This window comes from Lagopus muta, chromosome 22, assembly GCF_023343835.1.
Source record: "Lagopus muta isolate bLagMut1 chromosome 22, bLagMut1 primary, whole genome shotgun sequence".
Lineage (NCBI taxonomy): Eukaryota > Metazoa > Chordata > Aves > Galliformes > Phasianidae > Lagopus > Lagopus muta.
In genome coordinates this window covers 749,328-760,018 of record NC_064454.1, presented here as the reverse complement: position 1 = coordinate 760,018, position 10,691 = coordinate 749,328, and the positions used below count along the sequence as shown (strand labels likewise).

The 10,691-nt window shown below is 47.5% G+C and overlaps 1 long non-coding RNA gene across 1 annotated transcript; it reads left to right on the top strand.

Moving 5' to 3' along the window:
• The first annotated feature begins 3,169 nt into the window (after positions 1 to 3,169).
• Positions 3,170 to 9,629, top strand: LOC125703625 (uncharacterized). Its single transcript, XR_007380912.1, has 4 exons — positions 3,170 to 3,186; positions 6,914 to 7,036; positions 7,403 to 7,532; positions 8,725 to 9,629. It is a non-coding gene; the product is annotated as an uncharacterized LOC125703625 (long non-coding RNA).
• The last annotated feature ends 1,062 nt before the right edge of the window (positions 9,630 to 10,691 follow it).

Here is a 10,691-nt window from a genome sequence, read left to right as displayed (position 1 = left end):
TCTCCCCATGCCTGCCTTCCTCTAAGCGCTCATTGCTCTGAGCACGCATCGCTCCTTCTTTATTTCTATTTTTTTTTGCTGGACATATTCCAGCAGATCTGGACCGTGTTTGATATCACTCCCAGCAAAGCATGCAATGTGCAAAGATTTCAGTGAAGTGTGGAAGCAAAGCAAGAGATGTTTTTATCTCGCGGCCTCTTCCCCGCATAGCCCTCAGCTCTCCATCCCAGCTGCATCCCCAGAGCCTCCATCTGTCCTAGAGGTCTCCTGTAAGGGTCGGGGATGCAGAGGCCAATGGGTGCAGCAGGGATGGGATGGTGGAATGGCCCAAACCATGCATCCTGTGCCTTGCAGGTTTGGGAGCAGGGGCAGATCCCACTGCCGCAGCTGAGCAATACAATGCACAGTATGGACATTGGATATACGATAGCAGCTACAGAGAGGAGGAGGATTTCTGGAGCACTGGAGCAGCCATGTGGATGGGAGCATCCATAAGGACATTCCCAGAACTGCTGCAAGAGGGCAGGAAAAAAACAAGTCAGAGAAAAAGGAAAACCCCCCAAAACTCTTTGTCACAAAAGGCTGAGGTGGAATGCGACATCTTGAGAACAAATATATATAAATATGACGTGGAGAGAAATGTCTGTGCATAGTGGGAAATGAATGCATGCAGAAAGAAAATTGTCAATGTCAAGCTGTTCTGGTGAAACATTTCTCGCAGCTAACACTGCCATTCTGAATCTAAAAAAAACACACACACAAAAAAAAAAAAAAAAAAAAAAGTGATGCTTCATGTTCAAAACCCTTTGGTTTGGGTTTTGGGGTTGGACACGCAGCCCTTAAGTGGAAATGGAACATCCTTGGCTCTGCTGTTCCAAGACAAAAGCCAGCCTGCGTCCATTTCCCCATTGCTCCAATTTCAGGACCAGCAGCAGACAAGGAATCCACTGACCATAGCTCTAACAGCCTGAGCAGTGTGATAAGGTCACATCCAGGCAGCAGTCACCACTCCTCCTGTCACCTCTCATCAGTCCTTGCTCCCCAGATGCCATTTAATTAAAGATTCCTAAAGACTTTCCCTGCTTAAGACAATTCCAACCTGGGTTTTCATTGTCAGCACTGGGAATAGGCGGATTTGTGCAGGAGGATGAGCCAGGGGCTGGAAATGCTGCTCCAGTTCATGTGGATATTAAAAACAAGGAGCCCCTCCAGCTCTGTGTCCTCTCTGCCCTTAGATAAATAAAACACCAGGCTGAGCCCTGCAGACAGCAGCACCACCGGGGCCTTTCTCAGCCCTTCCCTGCTCGGCCGCTTCCCACATGCTGACTAATCCATTCGTTATTAGTTAATAATGAGCCATGCTAATTAACAGCAGGGACAGTGGCTTCCCCTGCTCTGTGCCATGCCACACATGCCCCTGGCATGTTAGATAAGTGAGGAGATGGCCGACATGGCTGCATGGTCCGCATGTGGGACAGGGACCTGCTTTTAGGGACATTTCCAGGTCTCCACAGAAGAGAAATTTTTGGATGGGGATGGAATTGTGCAGGAAGGCTTCACACCAACCCTACCAGCAGGCTGTGGGATGAGGGAGGGGATGGGATGTCTCACATGGGTGGGATATAATGTTTATGAGACACTGAAGGGTCCCCATCAGGAAGACCCATCTCAGCCCTATGGGGGATCCTGAAAGGCTCAGATCTTCCCACACAGCCACAGTCCCAAATGAACCCCAGATGTGAGGGCTCCGAAGGCTTCACTGCCCAAAGGCACATGTCTGCCTGCTCCCAGGGGGCATTTTGGGACAGGACACAACTGAAGGGGGAAAATCCCACCCAGGAGCTGCAGGGCAGGAGCAGCATGGAAGTGGAGTGATCTCAGCACAGAGCTGCTACTGCAGAGGAGCATCTCGGGCTGCTGAGCTACTGGAGAAACAGATGGCACCAGGTTAAATGTGAACTGCACATCTAAAAAATAAAAATGGTGTTTGTGCCCTTCCCTGCACCTTTATGATATATACAGATACGGAACGGGGGTTTATTTTGTTCAGAGGAAAGCATTTTTCTCTCTCTCTCTCTTTTGGTTTCGGACTTTATTTCAGTGTCTGCCTTGCACAAGCTGGGGAGCACAGCTGCTCTGGAGGGGGGCTTCAGCTGTGGGAATGGGAAGAGCTTTGGGAACAACCAAAGCCGCAATGCAATTAATTGCAAGAAAATCCTAGCAGGGAGCATGCCAGCATCCCTGTATCCCTTGGCCATTTTCTAAACGGGCAAAGCTCTCCAAAAGAGCATGAAAGCAATGGGAAGATCTAAAAATGCCATTCTCCAGCTTTACAAACTCAGATCATGACTGCGGAAGGGGAAATGCCCTTCCCCACTCCATCAGGGATTGGGGCACACTCTCATTTTGCTGCTGTCATTAAAATGATGTCAGCATAATTACCTCACCCAATGAAGAAGCCTGTCCCTTTCTCCCATTTATCCTCTCAGAGTGCAGTTATTTGCAAAAGGCTGTGTTTCCATACAGGCTGGATTCAGAGGGGCAAATGGAGAGGTGAGAGCCCCTGCAGAAGGTTTGCAGTGAGACCACAGAGCGGCCCATTAATACAGGTGGGACAGGCAAACAAACGCTGTGTGCAGCAGGGCACGCAGACAGCTGCACTTAACGGAAGGACTGCTATTCAGTTGGAGACAAAAGAGAAAATGTGCGTTTTTGGAAAAATAAAACTGCTTTTTTTGTTGTTCTTTTTTACTTTCTTTCATTTTCTGCAACCCAGCAAGAAAAATATATAATTCATGTTGAGATGGGGAACAGCTGAACGATGTACAGCTGAAGCTGTGGCTGAAGCAGGAGGAGGGGACCCAGCGGGCAGGGGGTGCAGAGCTGGGGAGGGCAGTGAGCAGAAACACAGCATCACAAACCCCCCAGGGTCTGCACTGCCTACTAGGCAGAGAGGTCAAGTGTTTGGATATGGTATAGCAGCAATGCTGAGTCACAGCCTGAAGCAGTGATGAAGCACCTGGTAGGAAGGCAGGGCCAACCCAGGGCAGCTCAGGTGCATGCAATGCACTGAGTGATGGAAGGGATGGAGCCAGGATCCACCCCTTCCCAGCCCTCATTTAAGGGCTGGCAGTGGAGAGGAGGGGGTCTTGCTGGAGGTCCCTACATCCCTGAGGCTTTTTGAAGGTAAGTAGTTTCTGGTTTTTTTTTCTTTTTTTTTTTTTTTTTTGTATTTTTGTGCCCACATTGTTGCATTTGAACATATCCTCACTTGCTGCAGCCCAGGACTTTGCTACTCCTTTGCTGTCATTCCTGCACTTTCCATCACTTTACAGTGTTATTTATGGGCTTGCCAATTAATTAAACTTCTGGTTGGCCCTTTGAAGAAAAAGGAAAACAAGCCCTTTGGCAGGAAAAGTCTGAGGGACTTTTTCTTCCTCTTTAGCCAGTTGAAGTAATCCCACTGTCAGAGTAATTCCCTAAATTTCATCAGAAATGTGCTCCAGAAGCTCTTTGGGTTAGCAGTGGAACGCAAGCTGTGTGCCCCTAACACTATGATGGGATACTTGGTATGGCAAGGAATGATGCTTATCCTTGGTGTCACCTGCAAGATGCAGAGCTCTGGGCAGAAGGAACGCAATAACCCAGAGCTCATAATGCTCAGGGCACTTCATTAGCTGGATTCTCACTTACACCCGTGAGCACAGATCCCACAGCCATTCTCTGTGAGAAGCTCAAGTGCACCTGAGATGCAGCTCCTCCAGAGGAAAGAATCTCCTTGACTACAGGGAGTGAAGTGGGTTGGGATCATCTGGGGTTGAGTTGAATCTCCTTGACACCAAGGTGGGTGAAGGTTGTCCTTCACTTGAGTATGGAAATATTTAAGCTTCTTTCTGAGGCTTGATTTGCAAACTGAGGCATAGCAACTGCGTGGGTACAAAGAAACCAAGACCTCTCATCACCCATATCTGAGCAAAGAATCCTCCTTAGCTTTCCTCCCAGCAGAGATCTCTTCCATGGAGCAGAGGTGTGGGCGATAGCTGGGGTCAAGGAACTCTTCTGGACTTGACTCTCAGGCAAACACAACTGCAAAGAAATGCCCAGGAGACAGTGATCTTCACTGCAGTGGTCCACCTGAATGCTGAGCTTAATTAATCTAAAAGATAATGTGGTGATGTGAGTGTAGAGGGAGAGATCTGGTGGCTGCATCTCTTGCTGCTTGGGGATGCAAATGGTTCTAGGAGTTGATAGTGGAAAAAAGTTGGACCATAAGAAGTGGAGTTGGTGGGGGATGTGTCTCCATGAGGAGGAGGAAGAAAGGATTTGGCTGTGATACACAAAAAGATGCTCATCTTCTTCTGAGTGGGTAGTGAGGCTGTAACAAATGCAATGTGATAATATCTCAGCTGGCATGAGTTCAGATAAAGTGATGAGAAGTGCTGCTGCTTGGGAACAAGAATTTTGGAGATGAGGTTCACTGAGGCTTCCAGCATCTTCAGAAATTCTTTGAGAGTCATCTCTGATGCTACTGAAGACCTTGGTGATATGACTTAGGGTAGGGGACACCCACAGAGCCCATCATCATGGTCCCCATGCTGTCACTCCATGCTGACAGAGCAATGGGATGCGATGCATTTGCTGACTCACTGCCTTTCCAGGCAGTGCTGAATGACCTTTTAGGAGCTTCTCTTAGCACTTAATCAGTATGTGACATCCTCAGGACTTCTCAGGTGAGACACACTCTTCCCTGAATACCCAAACAAGTTCACATATGAATGGTGAAAGAATGAGATTTTTGCCATCTGATTGCAGCCTGTTCCCATGACTGACACACAGAGGCAATGCTTGCTTTGGTGCACAGCCTATTTGCTATCTCTTCACCATACTTGTTTCTTTGAAGCCTGAACAGCCTCCAGATCATTCAGTGATTCTTACAAGGTGACACACGGCTGTTCTCATTGCAGGGACAGCAAAGGGAGAAGATAACTGACTTGGCAGAGGTTGCAGTGAAAACCTGCAGTGGAGCACAGCCTCAAACTCTGCTTTCCCAACATACATTACCCCGATTACAGGTTGAACCATCACAGCAGAGGAATAATGTCCATATCCTTTCTTTACACCAAAAGAAGATGCTGGAGGCATTTGGCCTCTGGCTGAAATTCAGATTCCTCCCCTTTGAATTGCATCTTCTGCTATTGCTGTGTTACAGCAGAGGAGTGATGTCAGCACACCCGTGCTGGATGCTGCCCACATTCAGCAGCTCAGTTATTGTTATTGCTGTTGTTACAGAATAAATCATTCCTTAAGCTCCTCTCTTCCATGGCAGATTGTCCATGAAAGACTTGCAATCTCTGCACGGAGACACAGGTTGACAGACTAAATCAGATCAGTAATCAAATCCAGATCCCATCTCCTACTACCTGCTATGAGTTATTGGTACCAGGAAATGTGGAAGGAGAATCTGCAGGCTGCAGTTCAGGAGGAAAGAAACAGGGAAGGTTTCTACTTAGATCTGAGCTAGAAAAACTATGTGGAAATCTCCCATTTGCATTGTTTATCTAATGGTATTAACTCTTCTGTTTCTGGACATGAGGGTATAGCAGATATAACATCTGCTGTCTGCAGATGTGAAGGAACTGGAGCTCAGAACAGGCATTCACAGCTGCTGACACCAAAGCGGGGAGCACAAGGGCTGAATGGAGCAGGAAGGTTTCTCTTCAACCTGGACAGAAGTTATCTGGAGTCCTAATTCATACATGAATGTCTTCTACTAAAACTTATCAGCCACAGCAATCCCCCATTTGGCATTTGTGGCACCAGGAGGTGAAAATTTGCCCTCAGAACAGGTGGAGGAGGAACTGTGACTTGGATCTCCATGTTTCTTCATTGGTTTTTGTTTTCCTTGTGACGTAGGTCCTCTTGCTCGTATCTTCTGATACAAGCTGAGGTTTCCTTGCCCTCAGACTCAGCACGGTCTCATGGATGAGAAATCAGAGGAGCACAGCAGCACTGGTCCCTGTGCAGCTCTGCACTGAGGTCAATACTGAGCTTGTCTCTCATAATAGAACTCCTCACAGAGACACAAGCAAAGCTATGGGCTCAAAACTGCACTTGTTGCTTCTCCTAGGATTTTTGGCTCTAAATCATCCCTATTTGGAGCAATTGCTTGATTTTTACAAAGGATGAAGATTGGAGTTTTGATTATTTAGTTGCATCAAAATAGAGTTTTCTTCATTTGGCAGTAGAGATTCAAAGCTTCATGCTGTGGGGTTTTCTGGCATGAATTTCCATATCCCCCTGGTGTTGTGCTTGGCAGAGAGGGCAGTGCTGCCTGGGTGTGCAGCCCCACCTTCCTGCTGCTCCAGGGGCAGCCAGTGCTGAGAAAGCAAATGGGAGGATGGATTTCCTCTTGTACCATTCTAATAAAGTGACAGGGACGGAGCTGGATGCCTCCTGATGTACAGCAAAATCCAAACAGGTCTGAAGCTGCCCCTGCACCCTTGCCTCAGTTTTGCATTTTTTTCTACATGCAACTGAGTGCCAAAGTATCAGCAAAGGATGAGCAAGGCCCTTCCACCACAACAAATAAAGCAGTGGCTCAGGAATGGGGGCGAGAGATCAAGCACCCAGTTTCTTTGTGCTGGAGAACCTCAAACACTCGTGGTTAGGCTTCATCTCTCCTCAGGAGAGGTTTCCACTTTCCAGACCCATGCAGGTACTCACCCCACCGCTGGGGGTTCATGTCCAAGTGGGATTTAAGTCCCCTGCCCCTATTGCAAAGCCTGAAGCCTGGGGTTTATTCTCTCTTATGAAAAGCCACTTATACAGACACTTACCTCCTTTTATTTTTTCAACTGTAGCACCAAGTTTATCCTCTCTCCTCCCATTTGCACTTATTCTTTCTATATTGCAGCTGCTGCTTGGTGAGGGGCACGCGTGTTTTAAAACACTGCAGTGGGGCTGCAGCTGCATTAGCAGGAGAAAAACCTCATATTTGCCCAAAGGAGGAGTCAGAATCCCATCTGGATTTAGCAAGGTCAGAGTGCAGCCGACCTGAAGCTGAATGCCAGCATGTTGCTGTGTGTGCTTTCAGGTGACACGCGTTTCTCACTAGAGAAGAGATTATATCCAAGCAGTGGGATGCAGCCATTAAGAAGAAAAACTCACTGCTGCCCCATGCAGCACTCATCCAACTGTAAAAGAAATCCCTCTCCTTTCTATGTTGGTGGTAATTAAAACCACCAGGCTTGTGTCTCATACCCATCTCAGGGAAGGATCAGGCTGTGCCTTCACAAGGGATGTGGGGTTGCACTTTGTGCACTCAATGCTTCGCGTGCCACTGGCTTTTGGTGGATAAAAGCCCCATCGTCTGCATCTTTTCCCAAACCTCTTTCTTTTGCAGCACTCCCACCCACAGAGGGTAAGGAAGGGTAGATGTGTGTATCAGGCCGTGGATGCTTCCACCCCCAAGACCTGATTTGCCATTGAGGGAGCATTTCTAATAGTTCATGCAAAGCTTTTTGTGGAATAAGGTAAGCCCATGGGAGTGTTTCATCCCTCTGGGGGTGAGCTGCTTGGTAGGAGCTATGGGTTTGCTTTGGCAGTGTGGTTTCAGAAAAAAACCTTTTCGGTTTCCAAGGAGGAAAAAGTAAAATATTTTTCTGGCTATCAGAGCCATAATTCAAGAAAAAAAATGTGGAAGCAGAGGTGGATGCCAACTAGCCCCAGATTGAGGGATATTCTATGATGCTTTTGCCCTTCCTCCCCTCATGGCAGCCCCAGAAGAACTTCTGAGCTGCTGCTTCCCCAAACAGAGCTCCTGGATGTGCTCTGCTTCAAGGGGAAAAGCAATTGCTGCCAGATTTGGCAGCTTTGGCTCCTGCTACCCATGTCATAGACAAGGGCAGATACTGGGTACTTCCCAGCTGGGTTTTGAAGAGCATTGCCATATAGGTGGTATGGATATGGATGATATAGATGGGAATGGCATAGGAGTAGGAGTAAGTGTAGGTGTGGGTGTAGATACACTGGATGGATTCTAATAGGAATGATTGGGATATAGATTATATGTCAATGATAAGGATATAGATCAAATTCACGTGGTTATGAATATATGTAGTATTGATGTGAATGTGATAGTACAGATATCAATACAGACAGACATAGATATATACACAGATATAAATACAGATGGAGTAGATACAGATGTAGATGCAAACATGCTGCTACAAGAAAAAAACTGGTTTTCTGTGGGCAGTGGCACAGTTTAACCACTCAGCCCCGCTCAGAGGAGAAGGAGAGCATCACCCACACACCAAGAGGTAAAAGCAAGGGGAGAAAAGTTGAACCAGTCGACTTGAAACTCCTGCAGAACCCCCCTCTGGGAGAAAAAGCATTTGTTACATTAATCGGTGCTGGAGATAGTGCCAAACAAATGAAAGTTATTAAAGGAAGGGAGATGGATGGAACTCAAGTCATCCGTTTGTTTTGCCAGCGCCAAATTCGTTTCCAGAAAAAGCCCTTATCAATTTCCAGGGAATAGTTTGCCCTGTCAGTGTCGACTGGGTGTTAATGTTCTTTACGGCTCTGTTAGAGCCGGTGCAGTGACACCAATCTAAATAAGGGAGGAAGGAAGGCTTAATCAGCCTGTCACTGACCAGTTATTAACATTTGAGAACAAGGGCATTAAAGGAGAAAATTCTGAGAGGTCAATTTGTACTTCAGGAGAGGAACCAAAGAGATAAGGAGAGAAAACTTGGAGGAGAAGCACAGCACCAGGCAGCCTACAGCCACAGGAGAGGGGAGGACACCTCTGCAAGGCACCCACAGCACTATCCATCCCTAGGGATGAGCACTGAGCAAGCAAATGATGACCCCTGGGGAGGACCTGAATGGTGAAGGGCAGAAAAGGCATTTCCCCCAGTGAGGGACCCCAGCTCTCCCCGTCCTTGGCAGTGCTGTCCCCTCCCCACTCACACCCCTGGGGTGGCTGCATCTCCATGGGGCTGTATGTGATTGCTGCACAGCCCCATGGGATGAAAGCTGTGTGCTTAGATATGGTTTATCCCTTCCAACCCCTGATGATAATCCGGGATTAGTCCTTCCAGCGTATGATTACGTTTTGCCCACTCGCTTTGAAATGACACCATTCTGGCCCTTTTCTTTCAGCTTGTCCCACCAATCCTTAGGAAAACTGTTTGCCAGGCTCTGATTAAACCCTGCATGTAGCAAAGTCCCACTGGGATCCCAAACAACTTCACGTGTCCATTCTCTTCCCTTCTCCTCTGCTGAGCAGCCCTATCCCTCTGACGTCCCCATGGGGACAGGACATGCCTCACTATACACAAGTGCATATATTCATCTCCCATAATAAATATGCAGTTTTGCCAGCAGCAATGACTCCTGACCATCATTCCCCCAGGCAGATGGATGCATTGGAAGAAACCATCTTGTAATGTCAGCCGGGCTCCGTCTGGGAGCATGGCATCAGCTGGGAAGCCAATGCTGCTGCTCCCCATTAGGCTTATTCGCTATCTGTGTTGCTGGGCCATTAAAGGAGCTGTGTGAAAGCTGTCTGGCTGTTCACAGGAGCAGTGGAGCAGCGGGAGAGACAGCAGCCGTCCCTCAAATGATTTCTCCGGGGGGAACAAAAAGAGAAATAAAAAAAAATTCAGTGACAGAGGAGTCAGGAGAGCCAACTTTCTTAGTAGTTTTTTATTGCTATTATTATTTATTTATTAAGAGAGGAGATCTGTTTTGTTTTCAAGCTCATCTCATGTGTTATTCCTGCTTTAAGAGTAAGGAACCTGACTCTGACACCTCCAGACCCTGTTAAGGCTGATGATGCTCTTTGGGCCAACTGTGCTGCTGATGGTTTGTTGGCTCCTGCCTGAATGAATGCTACAACCTCATGTTTAGGGTTGTACAAAGGATGGATGGATGCTTCTGCTGCGAAGGTGGATGCAACCCTCTGATTCCTATGGCCCACTGCTTGATCCAGCCTTGGTAGCCCCAGTTAAGTTTTGAGTGAGAATGCAAATCCATTGTGATTCACTGGAGGGGGAAAATGTAACACTGAGCCTCCAGGCCCAGTTGTTGCTGCTCCAATGGCTCCTCCTGTAAGATCTGAATCCATGAAAGATGGTTTTAATACCCGGCATGTCGCAGGGGTATTTGTTTGGTGACAGCGCACGTTAAAGTCAACCAGCCCAAATCCAACCAATAAATAAACTGAGGCTGAAAGTTGGGCTTGCCACAATGCGCATGGGAGGGGAGGGGGGGAGATAGATGGGTTTTATTATTGCTATTATGGCAATTATTATTATTATTATTATTTATTGGGTAAACAGAAGGAAAAGCAATTCCGTCTCCTAGTCCAAAGGCCCAATTGCCATGGCTGGCTTGCAATGACAGCTCTGTGAAGCAGCACAATAGCAACAAATTATAAATCATTGCCTTTTGTTTCAGATTGAGTGCTGAGAGTCAGCGACTCACCCTCCATTGCCTTCCCACAAAGAGGTCTCAGGAGGAAAATAGAGCTCAGCAGGAACCCCACACTAGTGGGGCTGAGGGCTGTGTGCTTCCATTCCATCCCTACTGCCCCCTGAACACGGTGGCGCACAGCAGGATTGCAGAGCAGGGGTTGCCTGCCATAAGCCAACCCAAACACCACCATGAAGTGTTGAATTTGG